At 39.1% G+C, this 23,909-nt stretch overlaps 1 long non-coding RNA gene across 1 annotated transcript; it reads right to left on the bottom strand.

The window, feature by feature from the left end:
- Nucleotides 1-3,084: 3,084 nt before the first annotated feature.
- Nucleotides 3,085-17,261, bottom strand: LOC135411241 (uncharacterized). The gene is made up of 3 exons (XR_010429060.1): nucleotides 17,142-17,261; nucleotides 5,870-5,966; nucleotides 3,085-5,341 (listed from the first exon to the last, which is right to left on the bottom strand). It is a non-coding gene; the product is annotated as an uncharacterized LOC135411241 (long non-coding RNA).
- Nucleotides 17,262-23,909: the final 6,648 nt, after the last annotated feature.

Below are 23,909 nucleotides of genomic sequence, written 5' to 3'. Positions count from 1 at the left end.
CAATCCCAGAATAACTTCTGAGGAAAATTTTTCTAAAATTTTTACTTTTTCTGAATCTGCCTTTGCCCATTCTTTATGAGTTGCCTTTTCAAAGAACATTACTGGCGTTTGTAGTTTCAAGCCTTCATCTCCCTAACCTCACTTGTCCAGTCTCACTTTACCCATGGTCTGTTCATCCACTGACTTCTATAATAAACTGTTGCCCGCACATATGGCCATTTCTATCAATAAGAGATTCATAGAAAGTCATTAACTTTGAAAGACATCTCGGGTCCTTGTATTTCCTTTTGAAATAACATCTTCCAAAAAAAATTTACAAAACTCACAAGCCTGTAGATGTCATGAGGAAATACAGCTTACTGGATTCTCCAGATACAGCTAGTAACTGAATTATCCTGTCTTTAAGAACTGGAGGCACTTGCGTTTGTAACAACAGCATAAGCAAGCACTGATGATAAATGAAATTTTGCTTAAATATCATTCTCAGTAGGCCAAGCTGCCAACTTAACAATCTTTCAAAAGATGTTGCCATTAAAAAAGACATTGTAAACCAATACTGCAAAATATTAATTTTGTCAGCATTTTGTGATGTTGCAGTTAAGTACAACGTTCATTAGAAGAAAAGGTTGTGAGTAGAAAGTTGTGTATAGAAGCCTTTGGTCAATTAATTTTTATTGGACTAGATGACTTTGAGGTCAAGTTCTATGGTGAGGAGACCTTTTTCTCTGTACTACTTCACTGAATTGTTATAAATCTGTGAAGATAGAGCTGTAGATAATAAAAAAACAAAAACACCAGAAAACTTAGCTAGGCTTAACAAGTATTTATTCAAATGTGTCAGTAGCACATTCTGTTATGTAACTTTTGTTTGGTCTTCTGAAACACCAGGAAAAGCTCATTCCTGGCTACCTGGAATGCCTTTGGCACACCATCTTTCGTCAATGAAATGAATACTGAGAATTGGCTCTGGAAACTATTCAACATACTGAATATATTTTAGGGCTCAGTCAGTGGCTGTGCAACAACTTGGGTTTACTCCACTGGCAGAAAAGGCACTAAACAGAGAGAAAGGTTCCTCCACTGCAGCAAATCAGTAAGTGCTTTTGATGTCAGTGATTAGCACTGATTTACAGTGTCTAGCAGATGTGCTCCAAATTTTATTTTCCTTTTTGTTTTCATGTCACTGTTCCCGAAGACTGTCAGTAAACGTAACACCAGCTCTGTCCCACTGAAGCAGCATGTAGAGCTGCTCTAGTCAGAGGGATCAGAGCTTGTTTATCTACTGTCTTCTTAAAAAACAGTCATCCCTCCCTCCTAATCAGTGTTACAAATAAAAAGTAGTGTTGCAAAATTAGAGAATAACAGTCCATGCCTGTTCAGGAATGCCATTTTTAAGGCACAGATCTCAGGAAATACACACTATTCCCAGTCTCTGCTTCCAAAAGCTCTTTTCTAGGGTAATATCTTCTTACATTTCCTGTAGCTTTTTTCCCTGCCCAGATAACCTCATTTTGTGTTTCCATTACCTCATGAGTTCTATTTTATCTGACCTGTTTTACTCTGTCCCTGGCCTTCATTATGTTTTTGTTAGGGGACCTATACAACTGTAAGCTCAGTTACACAGCTAAATTGACTGATTTGTACTGTTTCTTATTAGAATCAAAATCTACTTACGCACTAATTCAGTCAGGCTAGTCTTTAGATTTACTATGTATCAACGGTCTCTTGGAGGATTTTACTAATTTTCTTTCTTCCTGACTCTCTCAAGGTCTGTAGGTGTTGCAGTGCCCAAGTGGTGGGTGGGGAAAGTGCCAGTAGATGGTGCTGAAGAACGTGCTGCACGCTCCCGAGTTTAGGTTGTTGCTTCCAGCAAGTGGCTGCTGGTGGTAGAGCATACACAGCTGAAGCAAAAAACAATCTCAATTTTCATCTTGTTAGTGTAGATTAAAAATGCAATTTTCTTGCAATATTGAGCGAAGAACTTTCAGCAAAAGAGAGAACAAATTTTTCATCAAAAATATTCTGTTTCCTCCACTGCAGACCTTATGTTAGAACCTTCTCCGAACTCCTCTTGCTTTAAAACAATACACATTTTCATATCCTGACATATTTTTTTTTACTCAACCACTGCTGCTTCCTTTTTCATTTCTTTATGTCTCATTCCAGGATATGAGACTTCTAAGCGTGGGGCAGCCACTGTGCACAAAATCATTTTGAGAGATTCACTTCTGCCAATCAGCCAGGAAATACAAGTCCACCTTGGTCAGATCCCCACCCCCTCCCAGGAAACTAACACTGAAACTCCTAGGACATGGACTCCTATCTTTGTATGACTTTCACTTTGTGACCTAGTCAAGGCTAAGGACACAATGTAAGTTTTCATCCTGTACTGAGTTGAAGGAAATCTTCACTTTGACAAACAACAGATAACACCACTTCATTCAAAACCTAGAAGCCTTGAGGCAGGAGGGTAGGTTTTGGGTGGGGGTAAACAGAAAGATTGGGAAGGTGCTCACTTGAAATAATTTAGATTGCTGGTGGTTAAATACATAAATTTGGTGCAAGTGATTGAGGCAGATTTAAAGAGTGACTCTTACCTCACCTTTTACTATATTAAACTTCATGAATAAGAGATTCAGGGGACCAATTTGTCTGCCTGAATCTGTTTTTATCCCAATTCCAATCATTTTAAAATGAAGGAAACCAGAAATGCTGCCAATAAAATATTTATCTCCATGAGACCTTCCTGTTGTCATTTAAGGGGCATGGTCTCATTCGTTGAATTTGGATCAGCTAATTTCAGAAAATTCTTCTATGCCTGTCTGACAGAGTTGCCCCTCCCACTCCCCTCCACCCCCACACCCTGCTAGGGAGACAGCACAAGGGAGAGCGTATCATGAGCTCCCCAACAACTCCCATGCTGGCTCGACAGCACAACTCTCTCTTCCCAGCTTTAACACATTACCCAGCTTTATGATGTATTGCAGCTGAGACCAAGGCACATGTTTATCTCTGCTCCAGGGGTGACAATATCTGGACGATTCCCCAAAAATTGTTTTGTAGTATAAAGATCTCAAAGGGCTGACAATTCCTAGACAGCTTTTTGAATTGCCTTCATTTCAGAAGACATGTTCAGCTGTAGGACTGAGGATTAAGAGGACAGATGCACAGCCAAAGAAACTTCTTGTTTAACTCCTCCATATGAGAAGAACCAGCTCTGCCAGCTCCTGCCCACTGGGCACAGGGCCATGCACAGCTGCTCTCCTGTTCTATCATCTGTGCTGAGCATGCCATGAAGCACAGAGAGGTCTTAGTTGAGCTTCAGAGTATGCAGATAAGTATGGACTGCTCTGCTACAGGATTCCCGGGTGCCAGGGCAGAAAGGGTGCCTAATGTTGAAATGCTATATTTCAGCATTTAGGTTTTGGGACATCTCAGGAGTGCTTGGGGGATATAGCAGGGTTGAACATGGCTCCTAGTGCTGTTGGGAATGGCACATTGACCCTGAGATTAGCTCAGCTGGTTAGAGCATGGTGCTAATAACACCAAGGTTTTGGTGTTGATCCCTGTATAGGCCATTCACTTAAGAGTTGGACTCAATGATCCTTGTGGATCCCTTCCAACTCAGAGCATTCTGTGAAATCTGTGAAGTGTGAATCCATGAAATCTGTAAAATTTCCCATCCCAGAGCCTGCAGTCCTCCTGGAAAGGTTCCTCTAATGTTTGACAGTGATTTTTCCGCCCCACTCACATCTGGCAACCCTTCTAGATCTTTTTGCATCTGAAGTGTTCATACCATTATCCATCTTAGAGTCAAAGTAGGTGAAGACTCATACAGGCCAAAGACTGGACCAGCAGACTAACAGCCTCCCATATTCCTCCCAGTATTGCAACTGCTAAAATGCCTAGAATTTTTTTTAAAACTCTTAATTTATGCTTTGAATGGAAGAAATCTCCATTGCAGCTTTTGTCTAATGAAAGCGACTTAACGTACTCTGTCAAAAATAGTCCTCTGGACGTATGAAAGTTTCCGTCTGTTTTATAATGCATTGTTTCTAAGAAAATTCCGCAGTGGCAAAAAGCATGGTCTTGTCCAGAAGCTCAGCCCATTAATAACGCACAAAGATGCACTGTATTCTGCCAGGCAAAAACACCAGACAAGTTGGAAGCCAATATGGAAATGTTTAATGATTTTTCAGTAGAAGTGCCAGCTACTGTGTTTCAACTAAATAACACATAGGTTCTGAAAACGTGGGTATCATAACATACAATGAAAATAATTTGGGTTTGGGTAACTGTAGTCACTGAAGCTAATATATTATCAAAAAAATGAATGGACCTTCATACATGGTGGCTCAGAAAAACATCTCTGGAGAAAGCTCAATATAGTATTTTCCCTAAATTTATATACATGTGCTCTGATCCTGTTCTCATTTTATAATCTATATAAAAACTCAGGTAAAAACACGGGGAAGAAGTTTGGAGGAATGTGTCTATTTGGTTGAGTTTTCCTTCCTTGAATGGATTTTAGAAGATGCTGTATTTTAGCTAGGAAGATCTACTAAGAGCTTTTCTGATCTTTGGCAGTAACAGGAGATACAGAGAAACTGAGCCAATACTGTAACTGAGAGTTACAACAGTAATCTGAGTCGAAGTTGTAAACTGTACTGGGCTGCGTGTATTGCCATCAAAGAGATACTGTTCAGAATAGCAGAGACAAAATCTGTGGGAATTCCCTGGTTTCACCAGATGCCTGGGTAATCAGTAAGAAATGATGACAAAATCCTACCAGGCAAAAAGAGACATATTTCATCTCTGCTTTCCACCACTGGAAGTAACCAGACAATGGAGCGCAACTGCAATCAGACTTACAGAGATGGATAGGTTTGGCTTTTAGAGTATTTAGGACATTTATTTAGAGCTTGATATCCAAATTCCACCTGCGGCTCTGAATGTAATTCCACAAATATACCTTGAAATCTGCTTGTGCAAGCAGTCATATATCGTCATATGAAAGACTTCTCAGTAATACATGGAATGATGCTGGCTGCATGATTTGGCTGAAGTCATATAGCCAAGTGGTCTAACTTTACATTAAAAAATACCCAAATAACCCATATACCTTTCTTGCTGGAGGCAAATATCTGTAAAACAGAGGATAATTTTCATTAACTCAATACCACACCTGTTACAGTGCAAGCTGAATGTATGTTTTAGTTTTAATCTGCATTCTTCTCTTATGTCTCAGGTACACTTCTGGGTTCAAGATACAATTATTTCAGTCCCTCCTTATTTCTCTCAACACATTTTGCTCCTCAGGAAAATCACTCTTGAAAACTGTCTAAAAGACAAAAGTTATAGTTTCAGGTTTACATATGCCAAACTGATTTGTCTACAGAAATGAAATAGGCATATGGTATAATGCAAAAGGATTTCCAGGCAATCAAGTGTCATGATAACTGACACTTATAGAGTTATTCAATCTTAGGGGCACTAATGCACTGCAAGATAAAATCCCACCCTTCACAACTCTCAGGAAATGCATATTATATGTGCTTCACAATCTCTATCTGATTTACTGCTGATATTGTAAAGTGCTCTGTAATCTATGTCCAGGCTCCAACTGTACTTTAGGAGTATCATCAAGGAAATTAGCATTAATTAGATACGGAAAAGATGAAAGACTGAGTGTGGTCAAATAAAGCTGCTGAATGATTAGGTGAGAGGTTCCTGCTTTGCAAAGGCCAAATGCAGTGAAAAACACTGAGCAGCCAGAGGTGAGAGAAGACAGCAGCTACACACTCGCTATTCCATCTGAACCTGGTCCCTCTTCCCTGCTGCCCCCACCCCACCCCCTCCCTCTCCTTACCCAGCTACAGCCACAGGCTGTGAATTGGAGGCACCCTCTCTAGCTCAGCTTGGCATTCCATGCTTTGGTCACACTTAACCTCCAAGGTGTCCAAAATCTAGAAAGTACACAGTAGAAATAATGGCTTTTTTCTGGGGTTGTATTCTAATGGTTTAAACTGCAATAATTCCCTGTACTCAGTCTGGCTACAGCCACTGGGCTGTATGTAGCTGTAGAGAATGGTGAACAAATTGAGTAGCAGTTTGCCAGGGCTGTGGCTGCAGCAAGAGGGGAAGTAAACACATACATGAAACAAGACTTTTGTCGACAATTAATTCTGCAGATTGTGCCTGCAGAGGTATACAAGCTCTCCTATCACCATAGAAACTACCAGCAAGCTGGATGTATCCTGCAGAAAAAACTCCAGTGTTTAGTGAAGGTCAAAGGCATGCAGTAGATCTGAAGTCATGTTGAGAGCAGAGGAAAGGAGAAACACAACATTTACAGACTTTGAGATGGCTCGTGTGAAATAAGTATCTCCTACTCAATGTAACTGACCTGAGCTGTCTGAACAAAGAGCTTTCAGGGCTCTACCTTGGCATTGTTTTCCAAAGTGTCCCCACACCATCTGTAAAGCTATTCCATTTCTGGTGTATGGTGTCACCATTTCAGAAAGAGGCAAGATGGTGCTGTAGAAGTGATGTGTGTCTTGCTTTCATATTCTTTGTTTTCCAGAGTCTACATTTGGAGCAATGCAATGTACTCTATCTGCCTTACCGTGTGAGGTGCATGGTGACACTACAGCCTGAGGTTAGAGTATGAGGGTTCATGTCCAGAGACCCATATCACTTGTGAAATCACTTCCACTTTTCTGGAAGTGCACAATGAACGTAAAATGCTGCACTTCAGACTTGAAAGCAAATTATCTTCACTATCTCTTGGTGGAAACAATCATGTAAACTCTTGAGAAAACACAAGTTGCAGACTTCCAGGTCAGCTAGATCAAATTCAATTGGTAGTTAATTAATTAAAATTATCCCTTATAATGCATATTCACAACTGAAAAGCTTTGTTCACATTTACTCAGTTACCTAAATTTATCAAATTATTAATTGCCAGTGGAAGACAGAAATTTGAAGTCTCATCTTCACTGCATCATTGAATCAGAATGTGGTGCCAGGTAAATCTGACACTCAAATTACTCCATGCATAAAATGGAAGTCACTGCTATGTCAGAGAGGGTAAATTAGTAAATAACTGATAATCAGTAGATAACTAGTTGATAATCAAGGGTGCTTTGAATCAAAAAATGTAAAGTATTATTACCAGCATTTACATTTGCAGTAGGATATGACTCAGCCTTCAGTGTCTAACAGTTCATGTAACTATATAATTTGATTTAAATATTTTAATATCATTTTCATTCTGATTTTATTAGACAAAATTAAAAGAGCCTATTAGCAGACATAGTTTTGTCTAAGAACAAAAATGTGAGTGATTTTGGCACCAATCTTCAGAAATTAAAAAACCCATTCCCATTACAATTTTAACATAAGAGATACTACAAACCCTTCTATACAGTGTTAGAAATCCTAGCTTACTTTGCCTATTTCTGTGTTAAGCATGGTGTATGTGCCATTCTAGGAATGACATATATGCTAGGAGCTTTAAGGAAATTTAAGATATATTATTTTGCTTTTTAATCCTTTTTTCAGTCCACCGTTCCTTCTTCATTTAAATTTCCTCACTGTGTTTTTAAGCACATGCCAAAATCTATACTTAAAATTACAAACTTCTTTTTTCAAACTAGACACTGATCTTGTGACAGCTTCTGAAGCCCTTGGTAGCCACACTGCTCTATCTTTCCCTCTACATCACTTCAGATGTCTTTATATATAGCTGGCAGGGAAGGAAAGCAGGAACATTTTAAATGATGCTACAACAGCAGTACAGCTGCCAACACAGCTTTTCACTCAAAGTCCTATGATATTTACTATGTTTCATGAAAAAAATAGTTCCTGTAATTCTGTGCTGCAAAAAGAATGAACAGGTGGTACTATTTAATAGGTCATAAAGACACACACACACACACACAAAAAGACATACACAAAAAAGTACAACATTTATTTGTTTTTTTAATACTGTGATTTGTAGGCTGACCTCAAGGCTTGACTCAGGTTATGCAAAATGTTGGGACTGGTAAGGCTAAATGAAGAAATACAGAACGTAGCTTTTGTTTAAACAACATTAAAGCTTCATAGCAGCTATTGCTAATATGTGTATGTGTAAGCAGACACCATATTAATGAGAAAACTTGTGCTGATTAACTTAATGCACATATGGAATGATTCTTACTTAGAACTATTTTTGATTTGCTTAAAACTGCACAGGAACTGATGATACTTCAGAGAGACCTGCTGAATGTCCAGGGACATAGTGGACTCTTTAAGGACAATGAAATACAATATCAGGTGCTGTTTTTAGAGCAAGGTATGACTAGGTAGAAGGTCACACAAAGTGTATCTAACAGCAGGGAATAAAAACAGCCTCAACATTTTTTGTTGCTTAGCTTGTTATGATTTGGGGAGAAACTATCTTATTATTTTTGGATGTCTGAGTTCTGCAATTACGTGAAATAAATTTCATGATTAACCAGCTCCTGAAAAATTTTTTTTTCAGTTTTTCTGACTGCTTTTGCAAATCCCAAAGGAGCTCATTTGGGAAATGATGTGGTGTGTTATAAAACCTCTTATTATTTAAAATAAAACATTTCAGTCAAACAAACTGACTAAATTCCTTAGAATTTATAACCTTGGCAAAAGATTATTCCCCTTTTTTAATGTTTATCTTTATTCTTATATGATAGTGTTTCTGGAAAAGAATGGATAGGGAACCCCTTTTTGACTGCAAATTCAGAATGAAAGAGTTAATGAAACAAAACCATGTAATAAGCATAAACACAACCATGATTAAAATGTAAACATATATCTGACAAGCTCACATATATGGAAATGACACCAACAGCCCTAGCTGTGTACAAATCTGTCCCATATATCCATAAGCAAAGGACATTGCACAACCCAAAGTGTTTTTCAACTCTAGCACCAGACAGGCACATCCTCCGCCATGAGAAAACCACGGGGCAACATGTGGATTTTGAATAGAAGGCCACATTCCATTCATGCAGTGAAATTAAAGCTAAATGGAAACCGGAGATCCTCCGGGCAAGAACTATAACTTCTAATTACCAAAGGTAAAAGATAAACTGAAAAAAAATATTCTTTCAGATACTGCTAAAATTATGATGTGTGTCTTAGAAATATTTATCTTTCCTCCCATAAGTGAACATTCTTCTGGTAACCTGGAGTTTTTCTTGGACTCTTGATGCTGTTTCACAATGATCTAAGGCTTTATTTGTAGTCTTAGTGGTGCTTATATAATAACATAAATCTAAAAAAAAATAGAATGTCTGATTATACTAAATTCCAGTTAAAATGAGTCAATTGAAAAAGGAACTATACATCAGTGTTTCAGCTACACTTCAGAGGCTCTTATATACATGTGCTCAGCAGGCCACAGAATGAATGAGGTTGTCACAGGAGATCATCAAGAGTTCTTTGAGATCACAAGCATAATTAACTCTCTAATGTGGATTCATAATAAACCACACAAGGAAGCAGTGTCCAAACCTCTTGTAGTCCTGAAAAAAACTAGAGCTGGGTCAAATTAGAAAAAAGACTATCTCCAATAAGAATTTGTCTTTGAGAAAGCACTCAAGAAAGTCAAGTCTAATTAACAGGGAGTACAATATTAAGGTTGATTCAACGGCTATTCTTGTGCAGTTGAGGATAGGACCAGTTGAACTCTGCCACAGATGCTTCACCTCTGTGTGGCACCTCCATACATACCTCTGGGGTTTCCTAGACCTACTGTCCCTCCACAAAGCCCAGTAATTAAAGCTGATTCCTCCTGTAAGTGTTGAACTGATTGAACAGCTCCAAGTTGGCTGTATAATGCATGTGGGGTATATCACATGCTTGCCAAACCACCAGGCATTGTGCAAGTGAGGTTTAAAATCCATACTGTGTGTCCACTCACAGTACGGTTGTCTTTGACCTCTGAATACAAGCCAGGTCCAAAACTGTCAGCTCACATGTCAGTTCAGGGCATATGAAAACCAGCATCTGACCTTTCACCAAGAACAGGAAGGCTTAAAATCCCAGACAAATATAGAAAGTGACCAAAATTTGCCCAGGCAAGATTGCCTGGTAGGAAGAAAGAGGATAAATGCTGGCATACAGAAAGCAAACATCAAACAAGGGGACATGCTAGGAATGGCAGTTTTTGCTGTATCATTCCTAGCTGTCAATGCATGCTATTGCTGTTGCAAAGTATATAAATATAAATTTCAAAGTCCTTCTGCTTAAGCATGTCTTCCTATTAACTATTTGTTGTGAATAAGTGTTATAAAGTCACTTAAGGAATCATGATTAGAATCATGTAATCAAAAGTCTGTATTACATATTAATGACTAGAGCTGGATCAAACTCAATTCGGATTCATTGCATAATTTGCCATGATTACAGTCATCTTTTTCTGTTGGTCAGGTCAGAAAAGTCCTATTAAAGGCATACAACTATAATTTCTCTTTTAGGATTAAAGGAAACCTTAGGAGGAACGGCAAAAACATACTGAGAAATTCTCTCAGTAGTTGTTCATAATGAAAAATGAACATTACAAGATATGTGATTAAAAATACAAATCCTATTAAAAATGCATGTTGTTTAAAAGGAAAGATAATTTTCAATATTTTTAGGGAAGTGTAATATGGTACCAATGGAGTAAGCTGGATTTTATAGGCAGAGTCCTTTGCAGAGCACAGCAGATCTGACTCAACTTTTTCAGATTAGAAACTGAGTAACAATAGCTCACACCTTTTGCACATGCTCTCTGCTGTGCTCTGCAAGAAACTTCTAGGTGAGAAGCCCCTGAGCTTTTGGCTGGTTGTCAGTCCCAGGATGTTCACTTTCTCTTTCAGTGTAGGCTAGAGGCAAAAAATGGCAAAAAAAATTTAGGAAAACATTCGAGACAGCTCTTCGTACTGGGTCCTGCTCACTAGTGTGTTACTGTGTTTGTACTGCTAAAAAAAGAAACCAAGGCTGAAAGTCAAAGCAGATCAGAAATCACTGTATTTCCATACTGTTATGTGCACTATATGTTGCCATGAGGAGTTTGGCTACTCCTTTGTAGAAAACATTCTCCATCTAGTAAGAATTTGCTGAATGTTGAATGCCTCCCTACTAATTTTGAATATCTGGGCCAAGAAATGTGCACCTGCAAATCCCAATACACAGCTGGAGCAACATTCCAGCAGGCTCCTGCAATGACTCATCAGCTCTGGTCCTGTTCATCCCTCCAATTAATGAAAACAATAACACTTTCAAAGTCCAGTTTTAAGCCTTTTATCCAGAACCACTCGGCCATTGCTAAAAAAGTTAATTACTTCCTCTGATATACACGGAGATTCAGGACATTTTACAGAGAACACTTTAAAAGTATATTAATCTTCACTTTAGAGTTGATTTTCATGTCAGTACCTTAGCTCAGTCTATTACATTAAGGACTTGCTTTTAAGGAAAAGTACAATGTTATCTACTTAGTGCAGACTCTTTTATTTCCTCTTTTATTCATAAATTTATGAAATTATCCAAATATAAGGTAAAATAAAATCTATACATATAAATATGTAAAATAAAAAACAGGAATTAAGTAATCACCATCAATCTGGGATTTTGGTCTGGACCTTCTTCTTCAAACTAAACTGTCAACAAATGTAGGACAGACAGGAACACTACATGGTTTTTTATGAATATCTAAGATCCAGATTACTGATGTTTTCACATTACAGCTGCCTGATAGCTATGGAGTTTCCTTCTGATTTGCACAATGCTTAATGAAAGCAGAATCAGTGCCTTAGAAGATCATAATTTTATCAGAAGTTGGCCTGTTGCCATAACCTTTTTCCTTAACCTAACAGTAACAACTAGGAGTTCTGGGTAGAGGCCTCAAGCACCAGATTTTTAATTTAAGGGATGATGAAGTGGTAAATTATCTCAGCCTTTCCCTTCTGTCAATTAAGCAATACAAAATGCTGCATTATTTGATTATGCCATTTTCTTTATGAGACCTCTGTTATGAAAATGAAACACTAATCGTCACACTTGGTTGCTAACAAAAAGCATATTAGTGAAAGACACAGTTACCACTGGAGTCTTGTCCCAGAAAATCATATGGAATTCTCACTCTTTAAAACTAGGAAAAACAAACACAGTGAAAACATAAGACATGGATGAACTGTGAGGAAGAACAAACAGACCTGATAAAAGTTACACAATTATTGTGTAACTGCAGGACAGTTAAGAGAAAACACATCTCTGCTGTCGGCCACAAATTTAATCTGGTCCCTGACTTCCCTTCAAGATGTCCACAGCAGAGCCCCAGTGGTGGCCAATGGGCCTGTGAGTTGCTGCCAAACCCACACCTCATCTCTGCAGCAGATCCCTCACTTCGCTCCTGGCAGATCCTTACCACTGCGGCCAGAAGGACATCAGCACCTGAGGGGGAGTCCTGTTCTGCTCAAAACACCCCAGTGCAGGATACTATCAGTGCAAGGAGTCCTTGAGCAGCAATCCCCCATTCCACCCTACCCACAGTCCCCAATCTACCCCTAATTACAGGCACCAACTGCAGAGAGAGAGAGAGGCTGATTACTAGAGGGTCATTACTGCTGGAAGATCAAGAAGCACCATATGGATGCTGTGAAAAGAGTTTGGATGTGAGATGCAAACAAGGGTGAGGTGTGGCTCATGTTTTCAACCTAGAAAGGGATGGCTCTCACCGTCAAACCAAACGGTTTGTAGAACCCGTTGTAGAACGGGTAGAACCCACCTGAGGGTTGTAGAACCCGCCTGAGGCCTGTCTAAACTGGTTCATCCAGAAGCACTTCCGATCCCCTGGGTGAAGACAGACCAGTCACTTCCCAGCTGCGTCCTGGAGGTAAACTCAGACATATGCTGTCTCCTCCCTGCCCTGGTTTGTGCAGGAAGCAACTTGGAAACTGAGCTGAGAGCTGCCACCTGCTCAGGGCAAGACCTTGATAGTGCTGGGAGAAGATCAGGATCCTCACTGGATACCAAAGCAAGCATCTACCCTTAGCCTAGACACAGCCTAGATGTGCCAGATGCACTTACCAGGGAATCTGTGTTCCACAGGGAATGGGAAAGATCCTTGAAAAACAATGGGGCGAGGTTGGTTTGTAGCAGCTATCAGTCCAGGGTGACCTAATGGTGCTGCAATTTCACGTACTCACATTCCTCAATTCAAACCTACCATGAGCTAATCGATGATCCATTTGTCTCCCCATTGGATAGCAAATAATAGGGGTTTAGATGCCAAACAGGAATGCAGCACAACAGGGGAAGTTTAAAGCTCCTATTTATTTGGGACTTCCCCATATTGAGATCAGCAGCGATAGGAGGGCCAACTGAGCAGGAAGGATATAATGGGCTATTGCCTGCTCTTTGCAATCAATTCCTTTCAAATCCATGCAGGATGTAGCCTTGTCATCCTGTTTGAAAACATTCTTCGCATGTTGGAGTTTTCAACGCTAAGAGGAAAGGTGGCCAAAGGGTTTCTTATGGCCAGAGAGATCAAGAGACATATATTTGTGAGGATGAGCGTCACAGAACAACTCTTTATGTCATCCTGCTGGCTCACTGCACCTGTGCAGGCATTGTGTTTTTTAGGAAGTGTTTCAGTTTACAATATCCTGTACTGCTCTGCTGAAGCCAGAGCTATTTACAGCACATGGAAATACTACAACATGAGAAGTGCTGGAATGTACAAGTTCAATGTTTCTTGATCTTTCTCTAGTGTGGACTATCATGTCTGCACCCACAGAAATTATTTTTTAGCTGTAAGGTGATTCAGTTCGGATCAGTATTTATCTCCCCAGACAATAATTTCCTTTCAGGTAATTCCTGTTGAGAAGGGTAAAACTTTCCTACCTTGCAGAAAAGGAATCCTCCCCCCCCAACAGTAAGGAATGCACAATAATGTCATTGGCCTATGTTTTGGTAAGTCAATTTGGTGCCCAGGCAGCACTTATTGCTTAGGGCATTTTGCCAAATCTCAGCAGCAAAGTCCCCCAGTCTACACCTAGTTACAAGCACCAACTGCAGAGGGAGAGAAACGCTGATTACTAGAGCAAATTCCATGGGAATTAATAATGAATTATAAAGCCCATCCATTTGCATGCTGCGTCATTTTAGTAGCTTGCTTTTAATGGCATTTTCCTTTCTACATTTTTATTTCCATTTTACTTTGAAGAGACTGCATATTTCAAAATTAATTTCCCTAAGTGCTAATACTGTTAATTTGTTAATATTGTGGGGGTTTATTTATTCTAAATGACAGTGTAATCTAAAAATTAGATATAAACAACTCGCTAGTCAGTGTGTTCCAAACTTGTAAATCTTACCAGATATATTACCAGGCAGTGGGCTACCTGAAGTCAAAAACCTTCCCTTTGAACTCAAGTAGGCTGTAAGATTACCTCCCCCAGGCAAAATCCCTGGGACTGTTCTATAGCAGGGAGTGCTGGGCATGGTGATTGGCTTTACAAACTAAAACTTTAATTATGAAGTTCACATTTTAAATATGCAACAGTTTTTCAGATGACTTTAAATAGGACCCCTTATTTCTTGTAGGTCAGTGTGTGGAGGGATGGGCTGTGTGAGCACCATCAAATACTCTGGAAGCCTTTTAGGGGGGTAGATTTATACTGTGAAAGGCTGCACATCACAAAATAGGTCTTTGACAGAATTAAGTTAGAAGGATTTGTCAGCACTTCTTACATTTCACAGCTCAGAAGTGCTATTCCATGCAGAGAGGGTATTATTAATCAGCATGCAATTTCTTCAGGATGTCATGAATCACAGATTGCTGGACATCCTCCTGAATGGCTCCATAAATTCTGACTCATTTTAAAAACAAACACAATACAATAGTAAGCAAGGCCAAACTAAGGTAAATGTGAAAACACTGAGATGCAGAAATAAGATCCCATCCTCTGTCTCCTCCTAGCTGATACTTTCCTCCCTTCTCCAAACCACTGGACATGCTGAGAGCTTTGGCATCCCCTCAGGAAGGATTGCCTCTGCATCTCCATGTGAACATCCTACCAAATCAGAGCCTGAGTAAATCTTTGTTCAGGACTTCAGGAACTGGTTGGCTGTGAGTAAACACTGAGTGAGACAACTTCCTTTCTTGATGGAATTCACTAGGGAATGTATTGAAATATGCTCTGGCATTTTTTTCCAGTGATGCATTTTTAAGTAGTTTTTATTCATCATTGGACAGGTCATGAGAGAGTCATCACATGACATTTTTCCATGGTCCCAAGGTCTTTTTTTCCAAAAGCTGCGCCTGTACTGCATAAAATATACAACTGCGATTTGCGTGTCAGTTAGGAGTCCAGTTAAAAATGGAATGGACTGAGGAGAAAAGTCATCTCTTCAAGGATAGAAATACAAGACAACCATACATGGTTTGAAATAGAAAGCTGAGCACTAACACCCTAGCTTTAAGTTGATGTGGCTCAAACATTAAACTGAAGATTGATGAATCTACCTGAAATATTTTAAGGAACTCAAAGCTAATGGGAAAAAGGACACTCTCACTTACAAATCAGATCAAAATGGAGAAAAACTAGATACTGAAAGCAATTTCATTTTTTTCTGATTTATAGTCTTGAACAGACACACAGAAGTGAAATATAAAGATTCATGCAATAGATTTTATAAGTATTCAGTCAGGCTGAATAAACAAATGGTTGGAAAGAAGTGTGATTTTCTGTTCTCTATGCAGTGCTAGCTCAGATCTGGAAAGGTTCATTAGAGTCCATATTGACTGCACTTACAGGAGGACTTGAAACAAACTTTTGTACTTTTTTTAATTCTGTCATCAGATTATATCAACTCAAATGTATAACCTGGTTTCGGCTAACACATACCTCTGTGTAGCATTCTGAAAATTTAGACCAAGTAGAAGGAGCTGTTCTTAGAGGTTTCAGAGCTGGCTGCTGCACGTAATGAAAATCTTGCAAAAAAACCACTCTGTGTGTTTCTAGCAAACTGGCAGATGTTACTAACTGACTCTATTTGTTCCACTCCAGCAGTTTTGACAGACGTAAGTGTAAGTATTATACACCTATAGTAGACACCATTTTAAAAAAAACAACAAACGAAAGCCAACATTTAACATACCAAATCCCAAATAAAAACTTCCAAGTGTTGTGGATACTTAAGAAAAACAAATTATGTCATTCAGCAGAAAGACTGTTGATTAAGGTTTGGTACACGTCTTTCTTCACTAAAATATGTATTCCAGTCATACCAGTTTTCTTAAGAGGTTACTCAGAACCAATAATTTAGCTAAAACAGAATAGGATTTAAAATAGTCACTAAGTGACAAAATTCCACTCAAACATAAGCATCTGATTCTGGACTACTGAATTAAGTGGGCGTTTTCTTATTACATTTGCAATGCACCATTTGCATGTAGTTAATAGCCAGTTCGTAGGCTGTTTACACATTTAAAAAGATTAGTCCATTTGCTTCCCAAATGATCTTCCAGGATGATAACATATGTGTGGGATGGGGAGGAAGAGAGAGAAGGAGTTAATGATGGTTATATTCTTCAGATGAAAGTATTTTTGTCTGGGGAGAAAAAAATGCACTATTTATCACAAGCAAATGAATTTTTCCAGCACTGTCATATTATTACCCTATGCAATTTGATCAGTGTTTTAATCACATATGGTATGTTGTTTGTTTAGCCAGACGTCAGGTCATCTAATCATATAACAGAAGTACTGGTAAAAATATTACTATAATTGATGTGAAGATTATGAAAATTGAAACATGTATAACAGTTATATTTGTTATTAGGTTTCCAGACATTTTTCTGACAATGCACTAGGTATCTTATGAAATGGAAGTATGTTTAAAAAAAATTATTTCATATTTTATAATGCTAACCATTTTTAAGCTTTTCCTGTATTTTGTTTCCACTAATACTCTTCAGTCTAAAATAATGCACTACATCTTTGCCATATGCAGGAAAAAGGTGTGTCCTGGATTAGCTACTTCCATCTTTCTCAAATTGCAGACTCCTAAAAATTTTCCTTTGCAGATCCATACCTACTGACAATAAGCATTCTTTTCTTACTTACCTTTCATAATTGGGCCTCAGAATTGGGCAACAAGGCCCCACAGACAACAGGCTCAAAACTAGTGCTTCAGAAATAAGGTAGCAACTCACTTCAGTGAGTTGCTGGGGACACTGGGGAACAGAAAAAAAGTCACATCTTTACAATCTTGGGTGGTTTGGTGGTTTCAAGGTTGGTTTATGACTTGTATAAGTTGTTAACTAGCGAATATTTGTAGGACTGTGGAATAGGTAATTTCATTTTGCATTTTAAATGCAGATTTTGATAGACATAGCTAACCCCATTTGTGAGAAGAAATAAGTCTCCGGTGTTTATAGAGTCTAAGGCAGAAGCAGATTTAGTTCCAATCTACAAGGCAGAGGACAGGAACTGTACACCTATGGCAACATCACGAGACGCAGAAGTGCACCCTGTAGTAAATACATAGTAAAGGCACGTTTCTATGAGGTCCATTTCTTTAAGTGATTCCTGAATGTAATTTCACACCAGCATCATGTCATTGATATTAATAGTTATTCTCAACTTACAGTAAAATCAGTTGAGAATCAATTTCATAGTATTTAATATGCAAAGGCCAACATAAAAAAAGATGAATCATTCCTTTGTTTCTGGTGGGAACAGGATCTCAAAAATAGATTCGTGGCAAAGAAAATGGGTAATTGTTGATTTTAAGCACATGAACAGCAGAGCTCTGCTCAAGTGTATCTACTCTGACAATGTATTCAGTTATGGAACAGACCACGATGTCTGAGGTTATATTTACTGGTTTTGACTGCATGCTCAATTGCACCATTCTGTGGTGTGCTATGGGAAGACTGGTCTGTCCTTTGTGAGTACCTGTACAGATGAGACTTTGTCCCATTAACACAGTAAACTACTTTCAGCTTGGCATGCTGAAGTTTTCTCTCTGCAACCTCTGTTCCAATCAGTGGTAAGGCATGAATCCAGCTTGGAGCACTGATCTGTTCCAGCTGTTGGCATTAATGCAACTTTCATTTTGGAACCAGGAGGTAAATGCAAGACATGAGACATGTTTGAAGGCATTTTGTCAGCGACTTGTTAGCCAGCAGCACGCCTGGCTAACAACGTGCAGATACAAGGGCAGCTGATACAGATTTTCTTAACTGTGAAATCCCATGATGCTGATCATGATGTTGTAGTAAGGCTGCAAGCAGACAGCAATGAAACAACTCTGTCTTAAGACAAGAAGGGGTGTCAGAAGAGCCAGATCTACAAGAAGAGTGAAGTCCCATGAAGCTGTTGGAAGACCTTGCCCCTTTACTTATCCAGAGAAGATGAAACTCCCTGCCTCCCTCTGCAACCTCTTCCTTCCAGCACTAAAAGTTGAAATAGAGCTCTACTTCTAATCTGCATGAAAATTAAGAATGTGACCAAATTTGGCTTGTCATGCTGGATTCACAAAGTGTTTACAAACGAGTTTAATGGAAGTGAAACGGGGAGCAATTGTTTAGCTTAGCAGGAAGGGTATGAGGAATATGGGATGTGCACGTGATATCTGGATTTGGGACTGAAATCTACACTGTTACCTTTGCTTTATCCTCTATGAACTCTCATTTTCATTAAGAGGAGGTCATGTAAAATGACTCTTTCCCAGCCCACATCCACACCCAGCCGACTTCAGCATTTCCTAATTAGGTTATATTCAATCTTTATAATGTGCTTGTAATAGATGTGGTACTGTAGCGTAATCTCAACTGATATTATTCACTTCCCAGGAATGTACAGCTGAAGCTGCTCTGCAGGCTCTGACTTAAAACAATGGGTGTGCAGCTGACAAATAGAGGTAGCTATTTTACATGCCCTGGTCTATTTGGATGCCATTGTTTAAGGGATGTCTGCTGAACAGGTATTCGCATTAGAAAAACAAGCACCATTGCAATTTTCTGATGCGGCAGCTATTTTTGAAACTCATTAAAGCTCGCTAGTGCTTTTCCCATGCAAGGAAAAACTGGAATTGCCTGTTGTAATATTGGCTGGCAGGTATGAATGGTTTCAGCTCACATTTTATAATGAAGAAATGAGCTCATGCTATATAATTGTGGGCTATCCCCAAGAATATTTTTATTCAGCGTTATTGTCAGACTAAATTAAAACCGCCAAAGAGCCCAATTTCTCAAGGTGCCAGGTGCTCTCAACTCCCACAGTAGTTAATAGAAGGGAAGAGTACTCAGCAGTTTCAGAATTAGTCCCTAAATACTGATAGTTATGTGCAAATTTTCATATTAAGCCAGACAACATTTTGCAGAGCTACCATTGTTCTTTCACTCTTCTTTTTCATTGTATTTCTTGATAAACATAATATTTATTCTATGTCACATCCATTTATTACATTTATGTGACCTAATGCCATATCCTTTCAAATTACTTTTGTCTTACTTTTCCCCTTCTAAGCTTAAAACAGCCATTAATGCCCTTTTATTGAAAATTAACTAGTGATGTATTTGAAGCTGCTGGTGATCACAGACAGTGACATTTGTCTGGCACTAGATACTTGTTTGCATGCCCTTCTGCCAAACACAGTGGAATTTTTGTTATCTCCCTGAGGTGTTTTGTAAGAAAAAGTGCTCTGAGCTTAGAGGACCAAGAGAAAGCAGATGAAAAAAGAAAGGAAAAGCCCTTTGGGCCAATATGTGAATTACCACCTCCTTTCACCAGATGAATCACCACTTCACTTCATGCACTCCTCCAGGCATTACTGGGCAGCTTGGGAAGACTGAGAAGAAGGGGAAGATTGGTACCTGCACAGATCCCTGCTTCCACTTGGCATTTCAGAAAGCAGTAGAAAAAGCAAAAGAAAAGGCAGACTAGCAAAACAGTGTTTGAATATCAAAAAAGTTGAAAGTCAAACATCCATCACCAATATGCACAAGGTCAGGCAAAAGCCCTGCTCAAAATGTGGGTCAATTAGTCCTTCTTTCCTCCCCTGGGTCCAAGGTGTTATCACCACGGAGGATAATGAGTTAAAGCCAAGTAAGGCCCTCTGAAGCTCAGAGGTCATGGAACAAGAGTCAAAAAAAGGGTTCCAAATAGTATAAGTCTTTCAACACTGTTTTCTAGGTATTCTGTTAAATATCCCACTGGGAGACTTCTTTTCGTCAAACCTAACCACATTTCTTTGGACTCTCTTCTCCGAGTGATTTCAAATATATAAAGAATTTAGATGAAAAACAGATCTGTATTTTTTTCATTGTTTAAAAAATGGTAGTAAATGCTCACTTCTCAGAAGAGTGATAGTGATTTTATTTATAGAAATTCCCAAAGTGACAGTTACAGAGATAATCTGTGGCAAACAAGTTGCAGAAGATTTTTTCCCTCAGTCAGATCATATTCTTGCTTTCCCATGCTGTATAATAATTTCCATGAAAAGAAGCTTTATGATGTAGCTTTTATCATTGTTTTCAATTGGTAAGAGCAAACATTGAGGAAAAACTATAAAGCTGGGGAAAATAAGAGCCTCCAAATAGGATTGTTATAAAGAAGATGGTCTCACTGTTCACTGAGGTCATTGGCAGAAGAAACTAGACTAATTTGCAGCCAAGGCAGATGTAAGTTGTGTATCTGTTGGGAAAACAGAAAAAAATACAGATAGTGAAAAAATGGGACTATGGAGCTACCTCAGGAGATTGTGGATTTTCCGTCAGTGGGTGATTTTAGGAACAGAGGATAAATGAAGATGTGCGGGAATAGGCCGGGTACATGGTTGACCCACTTGCCCACAGTGCCCCAGGGATCTGGGAGGGACTGTGAAAGGTGGCTGTGAAGACAAATTTGTATGCACTATGTAGCAGCCTGTTTTAGGGAACTCTAAAGGGGCTGTATGTCCCCTGAAAAAGAGCATGGCAATAAGTTGCTTGATCCTCCATCAGGGCACTATGTGAACTGAAGCCCCTTCAGTTCTGACCCTACAGTTCTATAGTAGTCTACAGTATAGTTGCTCTATTAAGTAACTTATCAGAAATGCAGTATGTTGGGATATGTGTGCATTGGTAATCCACAGGAATTATTAAAAAAGAGCAAATATTTAGACCATTCCTAGGTAGTATTGTTAAAGACTATTTAGCAATAGTATTTCAGAATGCAATCTTCAAGAACACAGGAAAACGGACAGTTTTAGAAAAGATTTTAGTCACATTTTCTTGTTTATGGTAGTATGAAGAGTGTTTACATTAAATTAAACTTAGTTTCCAGAGCTTATGTTTAATCATGCATACTTAAGGATCATGAAACCTTTGTCGAAGTACAGCTTTTAAACACACAATTTCAAAGCATAACAGATTGCTTAACAAACCTCACTAAATTTGTGGTCTAGCTCTAGCTGAAAGACGAGCAAAAGCACCACACACTTGAGTTGGGCATATATAAATAAACCCAATATTATGACAAATAGAAGTTGTCCTGATTCAGCAAAGCACTTAAACAGATACTCAAATTCTCTAGATATCACAGGGACATAAGTATTCAAGTATTTAAGTATTCAAGTATGCCTGCCATTTAGGAATCTTGAGACCATGCTTTAAACTCCAGTTTTAATTCCTAATGAGAGAGGTTCGAAATGACAGGGAGAGAGGGCATAAATCTGTGATCAAAAGAGACTGAACAGCAGAGGATCCCATCACTGTTTCCTGGTGACCAATTCATAACCTGTGTGTTAGTAATAATGCTGATACTTTAGCTGCTAAGAAGTTGAAGAAATTCAGAACTGGATCATAATCCTAGGAACCTTGGTTCTGCCTCTGGCCTCTACATGTCTGTCCTCCAGGGTTTCTCGTAGCATGTTTAGCTGGGGAAAGGATCAGCATTTTTTCTGCAGAGAAACTGAAGCTTTGCTCTTAACCATTACTGCCTCAAAACACAAATTGTATTGACATTTTCCTGTTAATATGTCTTTTGCTCCTACACAGGAGAACAAACCAGTATCATTATGGCCTATGATGGTACACTTGGGCACAGTGCAGGGAAAAGAACATGCTCCTTTTGCTGGGGGCTGCAGCCTGCCTTTGGTGACCTTTGTATGGCTAACATGGGACTGGAAAAGGTAACGGCAATGATACAAGACCAGCAAAAATGGCATGGCTGTGCCTTTGGGCCAAATCAGCTTTTAGGGCTATAGTAAAGCCGTTCCTCTCCTCACCACAGTGAAAACAAGCATGAATCTCAGATGGGAAAAAGACAAGGGGAAACTGAAGAGGAAAAGCTAGAACAGGTGCCACAGATAGAGATGCAGGAGGTCATGACCCAAAAGGGCACAAGAGAGAAACTTGAGTAAAACCAACTGTGGTGCAACAGAGTGGCACACAGAGGTTTGAAACACAGCTCTGAAGAGGAGAACCAAGGAAAGTATTCAGAAGAGGCAGGGATGTGTGACATGAGTGAGACAAGCTTTTGAGTGCACCACTGTCAAATGTTGCCAGCCTGTTATTATAGCAAACGAATCCATGTGTTTGTCTCTTTTGTCTTCAGAAATGGTTGTGTGGATTTTCTTCAGCTTCAGCACATGGCGCCACACACATGCATGCCACACACATGTCCTTTCTGAACTAAAAGGAAGTATGAACAATGTCATCAACAGTAACCCTTTTAAAAAGTTCTAAACCACTTAAATTAGGTTCTTAAATGAAAAAGTAGTCTCAAGAGTAGAACTGGTAGATTAAAAGTAGAGTGGAGTATACTCACACAGGATAAATAATTGAATAATTGCAAAGTTGGAAACATATCCAAGGAAGCCAGGAATTATTACAGAATTCTTTTTTTCTTTTGCTTACACAAACTTTATAATAGCTGTTTTCTCTGACTGTCCTTTTGCATAAACTGGGAGCAGCCTCTGGGCTGCTCTCAAATTTATTTTGGCTTCTGCAATAGCAATTAAGAATTACTGGAACTGTGCAGACTCTGGCCATGCCTTCAGTACTGTCAGAGGCTGGGGCACAAAGCCATCCCAATCCCTCGGGCAGCAGTGGGGCTGCTGCCTCCAACCACCTGCTCAGTCACAGCCTGCTCCCAGCTGGGGGGCTGCACACCGGGAACTGGGAGGGACTGTTTGCACGAAGCTCTTGCTCCTATGGAGCAAGCAACTTCACCCTCGGCTATTACACTGACATATGTTTTTTAGTTTGGTTTGGGTTTTTTTGGTTTGGTTGTTTTGTTTTTTTTTAATCATGTTATGTAAATTAAGATTTTCATAGAATTAAAAATAGTTCAGCAACGAGAAATTTCATGTGAAAGGTCACTATTTTCTGTGTAACTTTTATTTCACATAGCAGGATCAGAATATAAACCGCTATGTATGGCATGATGCTTCCTGCCCAGTGACAGCACCCTGCATATGTAAGGGCACAGCGGTCTGCAGGTATGCTGAATATTACAGTCTCAACACCTTGAAATGATCACGTTCTCTGAATCTGGGCACTGTATTTACAAAAAAGAAAACACAAATGCCCTGTGGTAAAGTGTGTTAGCGTTAAAGTGTTCCAACGCAAAGAGAGCAAAGGGGAAAATTCTCTCACCCAGAAGTGGGTAGGTAAACATATTTTAAACTAAGTATGTGTTTATATACAATGCATCCACTGTTTACACTGATTTTAAAATGCCATATGTAATGAAAATTATGCAAATATTTATAAAAATACCTTAGCCCGGGTAAGGTATATACCACACTTAATATTTCAATAAGGGCACATGCAGGGCTTGTATGGCAGTGCCAAAAGTAACATTTTGAAAAATGACCCTTCGGTAAAACTGTCAGGCACGGAG

The sequence above is a fragment of the Pseudopipra pipra genome, chromosome 3 (assembly GCF_036250125.1).
Source record: "Pseudopipra pipra isolate bDixPip1 chromosome 3, bDixPip1.hap1, whole genome shotgun sequence".
NCBI lineage: Eukaryota > Metazoa > Chordata > Aves > Passeriformes > Pipridae > Pseudopipra > Pseudopipra pipra.
Note: the sequence above shows the minus strand (reverse complement) of the source record. Positions and strands in the feature narration are given on the sequence as shown.